At 35.7% G+C, this 19,100-nt stretch overlaps 1 long non-coding RNA gene across 1 annotated transcript in view; it reads right to left on the bottom strand.

Moving 5' to 3' along the window:
• Positions 1-516: 516 nt before the first annotated feature.
• LOC129049574 (uncharacterized) overlaps positions 517-19,100 on the bottom strand; it is a 48,116-nt gene continuing 29,532 nt past the window's right edge. The window contains exon 3 of the long non-coding RNA XR_008512783.2: positions 517-640. This is a non-coding gene — a long non-coding RNA (uncharacterized LOC129049574). The remainder of the gene's footprint in view (positions 641-19,100) is intronic.

The raw sequence follows: 19,100 nt of genomic DNA, 5'->3' as shown, positions 1-19,100 counted from the left end.
GCCCCCCCCATAAGGACCAGTCAGCACACACTTCCTCTCCTCTGAGGCTCATAAAAACCCCCAGACTCAGCCAGACTCAAGGAGAGGATGGAGATGACATGATGACCAGCTGTAGGGAGGAGCTACCGTCTCTACTGAGAGCTGAAGAGTTGATGGGATGACCTGTCCTCAGAGAGGAGCTCCCCTCTCTGCTGACTGAAGAGAAGATGAAATGACCAGCTGCAGAGAAGAGCTACCCTCTCTGCTGAGAGCTGAACACTTGTTGGGACACCCTGTCTACAAAGAGGAGCTACCCACTGCTGGTCTCCTCTAAGCTGTTCTATCACTCAATATAGCTCCTTTCGTCTTGTTCACCCTCCTCTTGTCTGTGTACCTCATTCTTCTGGACACACAAAAAGAACCCAGTGTAACGCCAAGGTTCTTGCCTTGCCATGCCAAAGAATTGGTGTGGCAGCTGACCACAGCAAGTGATAGAGACACGGACCAATAGAGGGAAAAAGCTCTAGGCTTTATTGAGCAGAGTGAAAATACAAAGCTTCCACAGTGTGGAAGGGGTCCCGAACGGGTAGCCACTGCTGGTTTTGGGTGATTGCCTTTTAAACTCTTTAAGGCAGGAAATACGTGCGGCAGGAAGATGTTACTAGAGCAAGAAAAAAAGAAAGTAAATTATTTTGTGACACGTCTTAGATTTTGAGGAAAATCAGAATTGCAACTTAGGTTTTATTTACTTTATGACCTTGCAGTGGCATGGCAAAGGAGACAGGATCTCACAGGACTTTACAAAGTATATTTACAAGGAATTGGAACTGGGAGTAGAGATAAGGTCTGCTGGTCACAGAAAAATGGGCAGTTAACATTCCTTTTACTTTAGTTTCAGTGGAGGGGGAAGGGAGAGAGGGAGAGAGGACACAGGGAAACTTACAGCAACATTTTCGCTGTTTATAGCTTTCTTGGGGAAGAAAACACATGCACAAATCCTGGTGTTAGGAATAGTTTAAGCATATATCTTCAATATTATTCATCCAGGACCAAAGTAAGTCCTGATGCAGGAAATGAATGGGTTTCACAGCTTTCTGAGCCCTTACTCGACCCAGGAAGCCCAGCTGGCCCCTCCTTTCACCAGGACCCATTCAATGGCAGGGCTAAAGGAGCTGTAACAAACAGGGCTGAAACAAGTTCCTTGCTTACCACACTGCAGGCAACAAGAAGAGAGAAAAAGAGAAGAGCTGCAGCCCTTTGGAGAGCCCAGACCTAGAAGCTTCCTGAGCCAGGGCTACGATATCCTCTTTGGGGTTCTGCAGTGTCTGGCATCTCCAAGCTTCTTGGAGCCACTGCATTTCCTGGTGTCAGCTGTGGAAGTTGCTTATGGTATGCCTGGTGTAGCCACAGCCTTGTAGGGAGCCAGCACCCGTGTCAATGCCTGAGACTGCATGTCCCATCACAGCGAGTGTGCCCGGCTGTGCTCACTGGCCATTCCCCATCCTCATTCACGCATTCCTTGCTGCTTCATGCCTGTCTTGACCTTGGCAGGCATGGGATCCAGGCCGGTAGCAGGAGCTGAGTGCAGTCTGCCAGGCTGAGTGGGCAGAATGAGCCCTGCAGGCCAGAGCAAAACTCAGGCAAAGGTGCCAGTGGACACAGAGGTTTCTGGTCGGTGAAGGGACACCCCAAAGATTCCGTAACATTAATGCAACACTTTAATGCATACAGTGATTCACATACTAAGTAATGAGGCTCCTAACTAGTAAGTGTTTAATTATGTAGAACTCCAGAATATGTAGAGACAAATAGCATAGTGCATGCAGTTAAATTCCTCTTATTATTAACTTCTTAAAACCTATCTCTAATATTTTTAAGTTACTTAATAATTAACTCATTACCAATCATTATTACTTAAGTTTACATATTAAGGATATGAAATCAGAAATTTGATTTTCCAGGCACTATGACAATATCACTCCTAACATTGAATATTGAAAAGAATTACGGAGACAAATGTGTTAGTTTTCTTTTCCACCATAGCAAGTAAACATCTACGTAGAGAAGTAAACAGCACCCATGTATTATCTCACAGTTTCTGTAGGTTAAAGTCTAGTCACAGTTTAACAGGTTTCTCTGATCAGAGACTCACAGGGTAACATCAGAGTATAGTAACCTGGACTGTGTTTTTTTAAGGCATTGAGAAAGAATCAATTTCAAGTACACTCACATTGCCAAAGGTTTGTTTCTGGCAGTTGTAAGACAGATCCCTTGATTATCTGTTGATCGTCAGTTTGGTTTTACTCTCAAGTCTTAGAGCCCACCCACATTCCTTGCCACGTGATATGGTTTGGCTGTGTCCTCATCCAAATCTCATTTTGAATTCCTTTATGTCATGGGAGGAACTTGGTGGGAGGTAATTGAATCATGGGGGCAAGTGTGTCCTGTGCTGATCTTGTGATAGTGAATATGTCTCATGAGATCTGACAGTTTTATAAAGAGGGGTTTCCCTGCACAAGCTTTTCTCTTATCTGCCACTATTGAGATGTGCTTTCACCTTCCACCATGATTGTGAGGACTCCCTAGCCATGTGGAACTGTAAGTCCATTAAACCTTTTTCTCTTGTAAATTGTCCAGTCTCGGGTATATCTTTATCAGCCAGGTGAAAACAGACTAATACAGTAAATTGGTACCAGTAGAGTGGGGCACTGTTGAAAAGATACCTGAAAATGTGGAAGCAACTTTGGAACAGGATAACCAGCAGAGTTTAGAACAGTTCGGAGGGTTCAGAAGAAGACAGAAAAATGCGGGAAAGTTTGGAACTTCCTTCCTAGAGACTTGTTGAATTGCTTTGACCAAAATGCTGATAATAAGGACAATGAAATCCAGACTGAGGTGGTCTCAAATGGAGATGAGGAACTTGTTGGGAACTGGAGCAATGGTGACCCTTGTTTTGCTTTAGCAACAAGACTGGTGGCATTTTGCTCCTGCTGTAGAGATTTGTGGAACTTTGAACTTGAGAGACATGATTGAGGGTATCTGGCAGAAGAAATTTCTGAGCAGCAAAGCATTCAAGATGTGACTTGGGTGCTGTTATAGGCATCCAGCTTTAAAAGGGAAACAGAGCATACTTTGGAAAATTCGCAGCCTGACAATGTGATAGAAGAGAAAATTCCATTTTCTCAGGAGAAACTCAAGCTGGCTGCAGAAATTTGCATAAATAATGTGAAGCAGAATGTTAATTGCCAAGACAATGGGGAAAATGTGTCCAGGGCAGGTCAGAGGCCTTCACAGAAGCCTGTCCCATCACAGGCCCAGAGGTTCAGGAGAAAAAAATAGTTTCACAGGCTGTGCACAGGGTCCCTCTGCTGTGTGCATTATAGGGGCTTGGTGTCCTGTGTCCCAGCCACTCTAGCCATGTCTAAAAGAGGCCAAGGTACAGCTCAGGCTGTTGCTTCAGAGATTGGAAGCCTCAAACCTTGCCAACTTCAACACCACATGGTGTTGAACCTGCAGGTGCACAGAAGTCAAGAATTGTGGTTTGGGAACCTCTACCTGGATTTCAGAGGAGGTATGGAAACACCTGGATGCCTAGGCAGGTTTGCTTCGGGGTGGGGCCCTCATGGAGAACCTCTGCTAGGCCAGTGCAGAAGGGAAATGTGGGGTTGGAGCCCCCACACAGAGTCCCTACCAGAGCACTGCCTAGTGGACCTGTGAGAAGAGGGCCACCATCCTCCAGACCCCAGAATGGCAAATCCACTGACAGCTTATACCATATGCCTGGAGAAGCCACAGACACTCAACACCAGCCTTTGAAAGCAGCCAGGAGGGGGACCATATGCTGCTCAAGACTGTGGGAACTCACCTTTTTGTTCCCAGCATGACCTGGATGTGAGACATGGAGTCAAAGGGGATCATTTTGCAGCTTTAAGATTTGTCTGCCTCGCTGGATTTTGAACTTACATGGGACCTGTAGCCCCTTTGTTTTGGCCAATTTCTCCCATTTGGAACAGTTTTATTTTCCCAGTACCTTTGCCTCCATTGTTTGTAGGAAGTAACTAGCTTGATTTTGATTTTACAGGCTCATAGGTGGAAGGGACTTACTTGTCTCTGATGAGATTTTGGATTGTGGACTTTTGAGTTAATGCTGAAATGAGTTAAGACTTTGGGGGACATTGGGAAGGCATGATTGATGCTGAAATATGAGGACATGAGATTTGAGAGGGTCTGAGGCAGAATGATATGGTTTAGCTGTGTCCCTACCCAAATCTCATCTTGAATTCTCACATGTTGTGGGAGGGAGGCATTGGGAGGTAACTGAACATGGGGGCAATTCTTTCCAGTATTGTTCTCATGATAGTGAATAAGTCTTAGGAGATCTGATGGTTTTATAAAGAGGAGTTTTTCTGCACAAGCTGTCTCTTTTTGCCTGCCACCATCCACATATGATGTAACTTGCTCCTCCTTGCCTTCCACCATGATTGTGAGGCCTCCACAGCCATGTGGAACTGTAAGTCCATTAAATCTCTTTCTCTTGTAAATTGCCCACTCTCAGATATGTCTTTATCAGCAGTGTGAAAACTAATATAACACGTGATCCCATATTGAAAACCAGCAATGAGGAATATTGCACTCATTAACTTCCTTTCAAGCTTTGGATCTCTTTCATAAGGAAAAGCTTAGTCCCTTTCAAGTATTCCCTTAATTAGATTAAATGCCCTGAGGATAATATCTCCATTTTAACACCAGCTGATTTGGGACATTAAACATATTAGCAAAATCTTTTTACTGAAGCACCTAGATTATTGTTTGATTGGATAACCTGGAGAAAGTGTGTGTGCACTAGAAAATGAGGGTTTTGAGGAGCCATCTTAGAATTAAGCATAACCCCAAAAGTAGGTGGATTGGAATGCTAAAAAGGTTTACATTATTGCCCATGTATGCTGTTCATTAAAAGGATAGAGAAAATCTATATTATGACCTAATTGCACATAAAATGGATAATGAAAATAAATTGTATTTACTTTTGGACAAAGAGCTAAGGAATTTTGGAAAAAAAACTAATACATAGGGTGGTGAAAATTCCATGTGAGATCTAACTGAGGGCTCTCTTTCAAGAAAGCTCACACCTATACATAAAAAATTTACAGCTATGTATAAACGGCTCTTGCCATGCCAAATTATTACTATTTCTTGAACATTCTACTCTGGGTAACATCTGTTCCCTTTGTGCATTTTATTCTTAGGCAGAATTAGATATGCCATTTTCTGTGATCTAACAGTTACTTGCATACATCTCTATTCTGGAGCTTATTACTTTATATTTTTGCTAACTTCCCATGAAATATTGAATTCCATTTTGGCAAGAAATGCCTTGCTACCAACTGCAACCAATAGATACTTGTTATGCTACCTGCCTCAGAGTGATCGTTTCACAAAATATGGTAGAATTATTACGTTGAAAAAATGTAAGTCAATTCAAATAAAAAGATGTGTTTTTCCTACATGCTATGATTTTATATTTTTCAGCTATATTGAAATATATTGGACAAATAAATTTTTTTTATATTCAAATGTACAATGTGGTCTTTTGGTATACATATACATTATGTAATAATTACCAAAAACAAGCTAATTAACATATCAATAACCTCACCTGGTTACATTTTTATGGTAAGAATAGATAATATCAATTGTTTTGGTGAATTTCAAGTATACAATACAGTATTATTAAATAGAGTAAGCATGCTGTGCATTAGGTCTCCAGAACTTATTAATTTCTCATAACTGAATCTTTGTATCCATGAGCAACAACTTTATATTTCCTCTGCTCTTCAAACCCTGGTAACTACCATTCTACTTTTTACTTTTCTGAGTTTGACATTCGTAGATTCCACACAGAAGCAAGATCATGTCCATGAGCATTGGAGACCACTTTCTGTCTCTAGCTTATTTCTCTTAGCAAAATGTCCTCCAGGTTCAAGTTGTCACAAGTGGCAGAATTTATTCCTTAATTAAAGCTGGATAGTATTTTATTGCATATATACATATATCCACATTTTCTTTATCCATGCATTTGAGGGTAGACACTTAGGTTGTTTCCATATCTTGACTATTGTGAATAATGCTGCAATTAAAATAGAAGTGCAAATATCTCTTCAAGGTAGTGATTTTATTTCCTCTAGATATATACCCAGAAGTGAAATTCCTGCATTATATAGTAATTCTATTTTTAATTTTTTGAGTAAACTTCATATAGTTTTTCAAAATGGTTGTATCAATTTTCACTCTCACCAACAACGCACAAGAGAAGTTTTCTTTTCTCCACATCCTCATGAACATTTGTTACCTTTCATCTTTTTGATAATAACTAACAGACATGATGTGATATCTCATTTCGAATTCAATTTGCATTTCTCTGAAGCTTAATGATGTTAAGCATTTCTTCATATACCTATTGGCTATTTGTATGACTTCTTTTGAGAAATGTGTATTAAGGTCCTTAGCCCATTTTTTAGTCAGGTTATTTTTTTTGCCAATTATTTCTTGTAGTTCATTAGGCATTTTGCATATAAACCTCCTCTCGTTTACATGATTCACTTGGCAATTTTTGCTTTGGTTGCCTGTGCTTTTGAGTTCCAAAAAATCATTGCTCAGACCAATATTTCAGAGCTTTTCTCCTGTGTTTTCTTCCAGTAGTGTTACAGTTTCAAGTCTTACACTTCAGTCTAATCGGTTTTGAGTTGATTTTTTGTATATGATGTGAGATAAGGTACTAATGTTATTCTTCTACTTATATTATAATAGATACTCAGTTTCCCCAACAGCATTTGTAGAAAAGGTTAGCCTTTCTCCATTGTGCATTCTTGGTACCCTCATGGAAAATTACTTAACCATAGATGTGTGGACTTATTTTTGGATGTCCTATTGTCCATTCATTTATATGTCTGTTTTTATGCTGGTACCATACTGATTACCACACATAGCTTTGTAGCATCTTTTGGAGCCAGGTAATTTGATACCTAAAGGACAAAAGAATTTTGTCCTTTTTGACCAAGATTGTGTTGGCTATTTGAGGTTTTTTGTAGTTTCCTAATCATTTTAGGATTTTTTTTTCTATTTTGGTAGAGAATATTATTGAGATTTTAATAGAGATTGTATCAAAGCTGTAGATTGCTTTGACTGCTATGGACAGTTTAACACCATTAATTTTTGCAGCGCCAGGACTTTTTAATTACACAGTTTATTTTGTTGACTACCTTCTCATAAATAAAAAACTAATTAGTATCACAACGCTAAAAGATTAGAGCATAATCGTTAGCTAAGCCAAAAAATAAATAAATTTGTATGTATTCCATTAACACATGGGAAAAATTCATTTGGCAGTCAAAATATCACCTCTTACCATTCATAAAATTATTCCATTTTGCTAAAACATAATATTTGCTTACTTGATATGTGTTAACAAAATATAACTCTTAGAGCCAAATAAATAATGTTTTTTTGGTGTAAGCATACAATTCTCTTGAGTTGTTAAGTAATACTAATTCCTAAAAATAATTAGCATGCAGGAAAAAGATAAGGAACCAAACACTGAAGGCTATATCAACGTGTTCAAAGTAGTAAATATAGAACCAGGGAAACATGAGCCTACTTTCATAACTTCAGACAGCACAGATGGAATTTTAAAGGCATTATATTTGATTAAATAGTTAAGTGTCATCCAATGCCATATGAGTAGCTGTATATAATCAATAAAGATTATCAATAAACGATACCAAGTATTATTCATACATTCAAGTAAAAATTCACATAAAGTTTATAATTGTGCTTCAAATCAATATGTTCTGGACTATTTTATGAAGAGTCCATATCATACGTGTGTCAGATATTGACAGATTGCAAGAAAAAGACAATTCACCTGAGTTTTTAATATTCCAAACAATCTTTGAATGCAGTATTAAAAAATGCTAACTGGGCATCTGTTTAAAAATATTATATGCAAAATTATTATTCATGCACCCAGTCATGCCAACATTCAACAAATATACATTGATATATTCTTTTACCCAAGAAATAGAAAACTGAAACTTTTAAAAATTAATTTTCAATCTAATAAATTTTCTGTTAAAAAATACAGAAGTCACAATATGCAGCATTCTATAATGTGTTATAGGCAATGTGTTAAATTTACACATATTAAGTAAAATAGAAATGGAATAATTTTCCATTTTTATGTTTACATTGAATTATTTTATTTTTCCAGTGTTGCATATTCCCACAATAATCTAACTATAATGCCCAGTTCATGAGGTGTAACAATTACTTTTATTTCTTCAAAAACTTAATCAGTGTATGTTAATTCCAGTCTTTAATTTGCATCCAGTGAACTCACTTTATCATAATTACAGAATACCTTGTGTGAATTCTACGTGCCTAGTGTTGTGCTTATTGCATTTGAGCCTAACAGCTCTGAAAACTGGCACTGTATTCCACATTTTAGAAATAAATTTTGTTGATTTTAGTTATGTGTGTATGTTTGCATGCTAAAATTACTTGTACTTTCTATTATTTTTGTTTCTATAGAGTTAAAAAATGTATTCATTTTGCTTGGTTTTCTATGAACTTATAAACTCATCAACAAACTCTTCCAGTTATCTCAAACCTTCTCTCAGTATATACGGACACATCAGGCAGCTTATCAGCTTCATCTTCTTGAAGAAATCTTTTCACAACTTGCTGCTCTATTCTAATTTGAAATGTGGTCTTTATGTTTCACACGAGTCATCTTGGGGTTTTCCATCATCATTAACCTGACAATTCCATTGCCTTTATCTTACATATATCTCCTTATCTTTAGATCCTGTCTCTTCCTCCTTTTTAGTTTAATCTCTTGTATTTGTGAAGCCCATTTTTCAGTAGCTTTTTCTAAAACATTTATTGGGAGGGTAAGCTTTTTGACACCTTGCTCATATAAATGTTTTCGTATTCTACCCTCATACTTAAATTAATACATATTCTAGATATAGAATGATTCCCTTTCTCCACAACTTACCACCATGCCAACTAGAGTTCATTATAATAACAGTGAATGAAATTAACAAAACAAATAGGTAAACCACAAGACAATTTTGCAACCCATATACCCAATAAAGAGCTATATCCAAAGGATGAGGGGACTTCAAACAGTTGTGGAAAAAATAGAATTTAAAGATAAAAATTAAAATATAAACTTTATTTTTCAACATAAGTTCTATCAAAATCATGACACTTTTGTAAGTGATGATACCAGTCATTTTTTTTGATTCCTAAAGAACTGATGTTCCTGGAAATTTAACCATTTCAATGAAGTATTTTTTGTCTTACTAAATGAAAGAAAAAATGAGTGGCCTTTAATTTTTTTTTAAATAAGGATATAAAAAGAAGGCAGAAGGAGCCAAAAGAGGACTGTAAGGTGGATGCCAATAATTTTCCATCAAAACTCTCACAAAATTGCCCTTGTTTGATGAGACAGATGAGCAGGAGCATTATCATAGTGGAGAAAGACTCTCTACTGAGGCTTTCCTTGGTGTTTTTCTAAGGCTTTGGCAAATTTCTCAAAACACATTCATAACAAAATATGTAATTATTCATTGTACTTCCATAAAGTTACCAAGGAATATGCCTTGAGCATCTCAAAAATCTGTTGCAATGATGTTTGCTCTTGACCAGTCCACTTTTGCTTTGACTGGACCACTGCCACCTCTGGGTAGCGATTGCTTGGATTACACTTTGTATTCAGGATCACACTGGTGAAGGCATGTTACATCTCCTGTTACAGTTTTTCAAAGAAATGCTTCAAGAACTTGATCCCACTTGTTTAAAATTTCCATTGCAAGCTCTGCTCTATTCTGCAGCTGATCTGAGTGCAAGCGTTTTGGCACCCATGGAGTAGAAAGTTTGCTCAACTTTAATTTTTCAGTCAGAATTGCATAAGCTAAACAAACTGAGATGTCTGTGGCATCAGCTATTGTTTCTGCTGTTACTGTTAGTCCTCTTCAATTAGGACATAAACAAGAAAATTTTTTTCTCACAAATTGATGTGGATGGTTTGCTCCACAGGCGTCATCTTTAGTATTGTCTCTTTCTTTCATGCAATGAGTTATCCATTTGTAAACTACTGATTTATTTGGAACACTGTCCCTAATAACTTTTGTAAAGCGTAAATAAGTTTACTTTCTTCTACTCAAGCATCATCATAAATTTGATGTTTGTTCTTGCTTCAATTTTAGCAGAATTCATCTTGCACTGATAGGGAATCTTTTTAACTTTTCTTAGTAGCTCAAACTAGATCCTGTTTATATATGTTACAATAAGTTTATTGTAACGTGTACAAGTTCATTTTGATAAATTTTTTTTAAATTCATGCATAATTATTTTTATAATACAAATTTTTCCCATGAAATTTTTGAAAGTCCTCTACATAAGGAAGTCAAATAATTTAATAGCAAAACAACAACAAAAACCCAAAAAAACAAAAACAAAAACAAATTACCCTACTAAAAATGGATGGACAAACCTGAATAGACATTTTTCTAAAGAAAACAAACAAATCAGCAACAGATAAATGAAATTATGCACAACATCACTAATTATCATGGAAATGAAAATCAAACCACAGTAAAATATCACATCACACATTTGGCTGTGATTAAAAAAAAAGACAATAGATAATAAATGTTGATGAAGGTGTAAAGAAAATTCTACATTGTTGGTGGGAACGTAAATTAGCATAGCCTTAATGCAAAGCAGTGTAAAGGTTACACATAAAATTAAAAATAAAACTACCTTATGATCCAGCCATCCTACATCTGGGTATAAATCTAAAAGAAATAAAATCACTATCTTGAGGTGATCTGTACGTCCTTATTAATTGCAGCATTATTCACAATAGCCAAGATATAGAAATAACCTCAGTGTTCATTCACAGATGACTGGAGACACACACACAAACACACATCCAGACACACACTGAAATTTTATTTTGTATTAATAAGGAAGAAAATCCTGCCATTTGCAACAACTTGGGTGAATCTAGAGACATCATGCTAAATGAACAAACCAGACACAGAAAGACCAATAATGCATAATCTAACTTATATGCAGAACCTAAAAATATCAAACTCATAAAAGTAAATAATAGAATGGTGGTTACCAGCGGCTTGGGAGTCAGGAGACCTGTGGAGATGTTGGTCAAGAATACAAAGGATCAGTTTTGAGAGATAAATAAGTTCTAGAGTTCTCATTTATATCATCATGACTGTAGTTAATAACATTGCATTGTATACTTTAAAGTTGTTAAGAGCATTGATCTCAAGTATTTTTACCACACACGCACAAAATATAACAGCTTGGGGTAATGCATATGTTAATTAGTTTGATTGTGGTAATCATTTAACATTATATGTGTCCATATATCAAAAACATAACATTGTACACCTTGAATGTACTGCATGTAAGTTTTTATTTATCAAGTATACCTTAATAAAGATGATAAAAACAATAGATTCTAGCAAAAAGAGCTGGAAGGTACCAACTCTAAGAAAAAGTTATTAGGGAAATCTTCATGAGGAGACAAGGGCAGAGACATTAGAAGAATTTAAGCCTCTGGCACATACAGCTAGAGCAAACAAAATCATAGCTTAATTCCTAGCCACATTAACATTAAAAACTCACAGTAAAGTCCTCAGTTCCTACTACATCATACATCATGTTTGACTTTCAACAAAAAGTTGAAGACGTGCCAAAGACAATAAAAAAAAGAAACATAGACACATTCAAATTTGATAGATATTGTAAATCCACATAGTTCCATAGTTCCATTGCTTTAATCCATTGTCTATGGGGTGGTGACTTTCAAATTGATGACTCCAATCTTGACTTTCTCTTTGAGCTTCAAACTCAGATACCAAACTACACAAAAAACATCTCCACTAGGATGTCTAATGGGTACCTCATAATAAAATTTCTTATTTGTTATTATTATACTTTAAGTTTTAGGGTACATGTGCACAATGTGCAGGTTCGTTACATATGTATACATGTGCCATGCTGGTGCGCTGCACCCACTAACTCGTCATCTAGCATTAGGTATATCTCCCAACGCTATCCCTCCCCCCTCCCCCCACCCCACAACAGTCCCCAGAGTGTGATGTTCCCCTTCCTGTGTCCATGTGTTCTCATTGTTCAATTCCCACCTATGAGTGAGAATATGCGGTGTTTGGTTTTTTGTTCTTGCGATAGTTTACTGAGAATGATGATTTCCAATTTCAACCATGTCCCTACAAAGGACATGAACTCATCATTTTTTATGGCTGCATAGTATTCCACGGTGTATATGTGCCACATTTTCTTAATCCAGTCTATCATTGTTGGACATTTGGGTTGGTTCCAAGTCTTTGTTATTGTGAATAATGCCACAACAAAAATAAACATAGGTGTGCATATGTAACTAACCTGCACATTGTGCACATGTACCCTAAAACTTAAAGTATAATAATAAATAAATAAATAAATAAATAAAAGAAAAAAAGAAAATTTCTAAGAACTCCAAGTAACAGTCCCTATAATGAGATACTTCCCTAGTGCTCCCTACTTTGTTAAATGGTACATTCCTCCCAGTTTTCACAGTGTGCACGTATAATTTATCTTTATTCCTTTTTCCTACAGTTCTGATCAACTGGAATACATTCTTGGTTTACCTTCAAAATATATTCCAAATCCATATGTATCTTAGCAGGTCCTTATTGAGCACCTACTAATTTCTATAATTTTAAACAGACCTTATTTCTTCGAATAATTTTCAATTTATAGAAAATAACAAGATAGCGCAGAGTTGGCATATATGCCACACCTGGTTCTAATATTCACATATAATAATGGTATGTTACAGCTTTTACAATGATTAAAAATTATTAATACTCTATTTTCTTACAATCCATAATTTATTCAGATTTCCTTAGCTTTCATGTGATTTTCTTTTTCTGTCTCAGGCTCCTATTATACATAACATTTAGTTGTTATCTTCCCTTAGGGTTCTCTTGTTTATGGCAGTTTCTCAGACAAACAGGTGCCACTTCCAGACTTTATTGAAAAGACCCTATATAAGCTGCATATAATAGGCTTTGAGCCAAATACAGTGATTTGTTGGGATGCTTGTTGTGGGGCTGAATGTGCTCTGTGGGTTAGATGAAGGAAGCGATGAGGTGTTGGAGTGGAAACCAGCTATTTGAATTGCAGCTGATAGATCACTGTTTCTGAAGTCGATGCTTTTCATTGTTCTTCTTGGAAGAATATTCAGCTTTGCAAATGGTGTTCTAAAATGAAATCTCCACTCCCCACCTTATTTTGTAGCTACATGAGTACATATGGCTGAATCCTGACCAGTTTGGAATAAGTAGGAGTATTGTGTGCCGGTTTCCAGAACCTTTCTTTAGAAAGTAGCTTGTGAATCGTCTTTGTTTATTTTGCTTCATTCCTTGTCTTTATTCCTTTCCTTGCTGGGATGTGGTCAGAGTCGTGGACAATGAAGACAAAAGCCACATTATAGAAGGTGGAGTGGTGAAAAAACCTTGATATTGATTCTCTTAGTACCTAATGTAGCAGTTTGCCTTTTTCTCATAATGCATTCCTCTGCACTTTTATTCTAGATGTAAATAAATTTCTATCATTTTAAGCTGCACTTATTTTGGGTATTTTTTTCCTCATCATCAACAGTGTAGCCTAATCTTAACCAATATAGACCATGGAGGTAAATGATAGTCACACATATCACAGTGCTGGACACCATGCGTTGTTGACGTATTTTTCCACTGGTTTTTACATCAATAACACACATATGCATATTTTCAGATTAAACACTCAAACTGTCATTTTTCTTAGCTCAAAGGGGAAGGACATGTTCCGCGATTTTGTCTGTTGAACAGTAGTTGATGTATGTGAATGCTGGGAAAGTGTATGGGATCTTGTGATACTAAGGGAAAAAGGCAAATATACTGATGTTTGTCATGGTGTGAGTAATACTATCTTTTTTTCTGAAATAGGTGTCTTATGTTTTTTATTTGAATCCATAAAACCGTGGCATACTAACATAGTAGCTGGCAAATAGAAAAAATGTCAGACACTTCACAATTCCTAATATAACAAACATCCTCTAGCAAGATATCTAACTCAGGTAATCCTCTGCAAAGTCTCCAGACAAACAAAAGAAAACTGTTCTATAGCAAGGAAAAGGAATACATTTGTGCTTACCAGAGGTTTCAAGGGAATCTGGAGATTAAAGTTTCTCTGGCACATCCACTCATGTATTCTCATTTTATGTGACTGCAACTCACTCCTTCCCTTTAAGAAACTGACTCTAGCATTGGGACTCATATAGGCAGTGAATTCAGCCAGTTTAGAAATTTAGCTATTTTTCCATTATATCCTCAGCCTGATTTTCTATCACAATTGGCTCTCTGGCTGTTCAAGAAGAGATCTTTCAATGCTTATATAAAGCCCATCAGACTTTCACACTGTCCCTTTAGTTGTTATTTGGCTTACTTGACTCTCCAAGGTCCCACTCCTCAGCATTACAATGACAGCTTAAAAAAAAAAAAGTACTGACTTCACTACTCTTAGAATTCACTACCCCTGAAAATCCTCAAAGGCAAAACGTATTGCTTTGTCCAGTGTATTTTCTTCTACCGGTTTGCTGTCTACCATTTGCGATGTTATCTGAGAAAGAGGGAACTTGATTGTTTATCCAGCAAATTATATTAATCATTAGTTAAACCCATGGCACTTTCAGACTTCCCTGCAAGCAATCACTCAACTGGTCAGAGACAGATCTCAGACAAAGATTTGCATTTAGAAGTCTGACTGATGTACAGGAAACAAATAGTAAGTTTCAGGCATTTGGACACTACAAACATTTGTTTTTCCAGGGCACAGCTCAAGTGTACCTGTGGACCAAGCAAATGTAAAAGTGGAAAATTATGACAAATTGATTATTGAATCAGTTGTAGTTATTGTATTTACCCACACTCACTTTAAAACACTGCTTAGAATGGTAAATTGCATTTACCTGAATTGAAAGCAAAATAAATATATTTTTATTAGGATATTCTAATATTTACTAAGAATGGAGATGAAAAAAACTGTATAATATAAAAAAAATAAGCAGGATGCAGTGGCTCACACCTGTAATCCCAGCACTTTGGGAGGCCGAAGTGGGCAGATCACCTGAGGTCAGGAGTTCGAGACCAGCCTGACCAGCATGGCGAAACCCTGTCTCTACTAAAAATGCAAAAATTAGCTGGGGGTGGTGGCACATGCCTGTAATCCCAGCTACTCAGGAGGCTGAAGCAGGAGAATCACTTGATCCTGGGAGGCAGAAGGTGTGGTGAGCCGAGATCGCACCACTGCACTCCAGCCTGGGTGACAGAGCAAGACTCCAACTCAAAAAAAAAAAAAAAAAAAGTAATAAACAATTTTAGAATTAATTTCAATATGTGAGGCTGTTTAAGTAAACTATAAAAACACCAAGTGGTTTAACTCTTAAAAATAATTAAAGTACAGTTGAGAGTTGGAAATATTTTATTATTGGGAGATTAAGAGCAATAAGGATTTTTGAGCACTGTCGTGCACCCCAAAACAATATTTCAATGAGATAGATTATATATACCACAGTTATCTCTTAAGATTATAATTGAACTGAAAAATTCGTATCGCCTAGGAGTTATTATACTATAATTTTCATCATTACATTAGAGTGTACTTCTTCTACTTACTGAAAACAAAAATTAACTGTAAAATGACCCCTGGCTGTTCCTTCAGGAGGTATTCCACAAGAATACATCGTTAGCATAGGAGATAACGGGTCCATGTATGCTACTGCCTCGGAAGACCTTCCAGTGAGACAAAAGGTAGAAGTGAAAGACAGTGATACTGATGATCCTGACCCTGTGTGGGTCTAGGCTAATGTTTGTGTTTGTGTCTCAGTTTTTAACAGAAATGTTTTAAAAGTAAAAATAAAGTAGAAATTTTGAAAAATACAAAAAGCTTGTAAAATAAAGATCAAAAGAAAGAAAATATTTCCGTATGGTTGAACAATGCGTTTGGCTTTAAGCTAAATGTTATAAAAGAATCGAAAAGGTTTTTAAAAATTAAAGTTATAAAGTAAAAATGTTGCAGTAAGCTAAAGTTAGTTTATTATTTATTATAGGGTTGTGTGAACATTTCAACAACATTAATGCTTTCAATCCATGAACCAATGATATCTTTCCATTTGTTTGAGTCGTCTTCAATTTCCTTCATCAATGATTTATAGTTTTCAGTGTACAGGCCTTTCAAATCTGTTAAATTTATGTCTAAGTATTTCATTTTTTTGGTAGCTATTGTGAATGGAATTTTTTAAAATTTCTTTTTCAGATAGTTTGTTAGTGAAAAAATCTCAATTGTTTTTGATATGTTGATTTTATATCCTACAACTCACTGGAATTTATTAGTTCTAACCAATTTTCTGGTGGAATTAAAAAAATCTTTATACATAAGATCATGGTGTCTGCAGAAACAATTTAACATTTCTTTTTCTGATTTGAATGATGTCATTTACTTCTTTCTCTTGCTTAATTGCTGTGTCTAGGACTATATTGGCTAGAAGCAGTAAAAGTGGGCACTCTTGTCTTGTTCTTGATTTTAGAGAAAACGTTTTTAACACTGAGTATGATGTTAGCTATGGGATTGTCAGATATGTTCTTTATTGTATTGAAGTACACGCCTTCTAAAACTAATTTGTTGAGGCTTTATCATGGAAAAATGTTGAATTTTGCCCAGTTGCTTTTCTGCATCTATTGAAGTGACCATATGGTTTTTACTCTTCATTCAGTTACTGTGGTGTTTCACATTTATAGATCCGTGATGCTGAACCATCTTTACTTCCTACATTTCTCTTAATATGGTGAGTTATTCATTCAATGTATTCTTGAATTCAATTTGCTTGTATTTTGTCAAAAATATTTGAATCTATGTTTATCAAGAATACTGGCCTGTAATTTTCATTTCTTATAGTGTCCTTATCTGGCTTTCTTCTCATGGAATGGTTTGTTATCATGGAATGCTGGTCTCACAAAGCGAGTTTATGAGTATTCTCTCTTCTATTTTTTGGAAGAGTTTGAGACAGATTGGCATTAGTTCTCCCTTAAATGTTTGGTATAATTTACCATTGAAGCCATGAGGTCCAGGGCTTCTCCTTGATGACAGATTTTTTAATTATTGTTTTAATCTTCCTGCTCATTCATGGTCTGTTCAAATTTTCTATGTCTTCGTAATTCAGTTTTGGTAAATTGTGTGTGTCTCACAATTTCTTTCAGGTTATCAAATTTGTTGGCATAAAATTGCTCAAAGTTGTTGCACAATCCTTTGTATTTATGTGCTACTCACCCATATTAGCTGTAATATCTCCTGTTTCATTTCTGATGTTTGCTTTTGAGTCTTCTCTCTTATTGTAGCTAAAAATTGTCAGTTTGTTTAATCTTTTCAAAAACCAATTCCGTTTTGTTGACCTTTTCTATTGTTTTTCTAGCCTCTATTTCATTTATTTCTGCTTTGATTTTTATTATATTCTTCCTTCCTTCCTTATTATTAATTTGTTTTTCTTTAGTCCCTTGAGCTGTAATGCTATATTGTTTATTTAGGAACATTTTCTTTTTTGATGTAGACATTTATTGGCATAAATATCCATTAGTTTTATGCATCCCATACATTTTACTGCATTTTACATGCATTTTACTGCATCCCATACATTTTAACATGTTGCATTACCATTTTCATTTGTCTCAAGATATTTAAAAATTTCCTGTTGGATTTCTTGTTTAATCCATTGGTTGTACAGAAGCATGTTGTTTAATTTTCAGATATAGGTAAATTTTTCAAAATTTTTCCTATGATTGATTTCTAGTTTTATTCCATTGCGGTTAGAAAGGAAACAATATGATTTCATTTTTTAGAAATTTGTTAAGACTTATTTCGTGGCTTAACGTATGATCTATCCAGGAGAATATTCTATGTGTGCTTGAGAAGAATTTTTATTCTGCTGCTGTTGGCAGAATGATTAGTATAGGTTCATTAGGTCCATTTGATCTAAAGTGTTGTCCAAGTCTAGTGTTTCCTTATTGATTTTCTGTCTGGATGATCTTTTTATTTCAGAAATTGAGTGTTGGTTCCCTACTAATATTGTATTGCAGTATATCTCTCTCTTCAGATCTATTAATATTTGGTTTTAATGTTAAGGTGCTCTGATGTTGGATACATATAGATTTATAATTGTTATATATTCTTGATGAATTGATCTCATAAGCATTGTATAATAACCTCTTTATCTCATTTTATAGTGTTTGACTTGAAGTCTATTTTATTTGACATGAGTATAGCCACTCCTGCTCTGCTCTGGTTTGCACATGCATGGAAAATATATTTCCATTGTTTTACTTTCATTCTACGTTTGCCCTTACAGAGGAAGTGAGTTTATTATGGACAGTATATAAAGGGGTCCTGTTTGGGTCTTGTTGTTGTTTATAGTGGTTATTGCTTCTATGCGTGTTTTTCAAATCTATTCAGCCTATGCCTTTTGATTGGGAAATGCGATCTATTTACATTCCAGGTAATTATTGATAGCTAAAGACTTAGTGTCATTTTGTTAATTGTTTTCTGGTAGTGTTGTAGACCCTTTGTTCCTGTTTTTCTCTCTCCCTGCTTTCATTTGTGATGTGATCTTCTCTGGTGGTATGCTTTGATTCCTTACTTTTTAACTTTTTTGTATCTATTTTAGGTTTTGCTGTATAGTTACCATGAGGCTTTCAGGAAATGTAACTTTAATAGGCTATTTAAGCTGATAACAACTTAACTTTAATCTCATAAAATAACTCCATTACTTTACTCTTTCCACACACACATTTTATGTTTTTGATGTCACAATTTACAACTTTTTATATTGTATAACCCTTAAAAATTACTGTGGATATTATTTTTATTTATTTTGTCTTTTAACCTTTATACTAAATATAATTGATTTTTACACACCACAATTACAGTATTAGAGTATT

Source organism: Pongo abelii, chromosome 14, assembly GCF_028885655.2.
Source record: "Pongo abelii isolate AG06213 chromosome 14, NHGRI_mPonAbe1-v2.0_pri, whole genome shotgun sequence".
Taxonomy (NCBI): domain Eukaryota; kingdom Metazoa; phylum Chordata; class Mammalia; order Primates; family Hominidae; genus Pongo; species Pongo abelii.
This window is presented reverse-complemented; position numbering and strand designations above follow the sequence as displayed.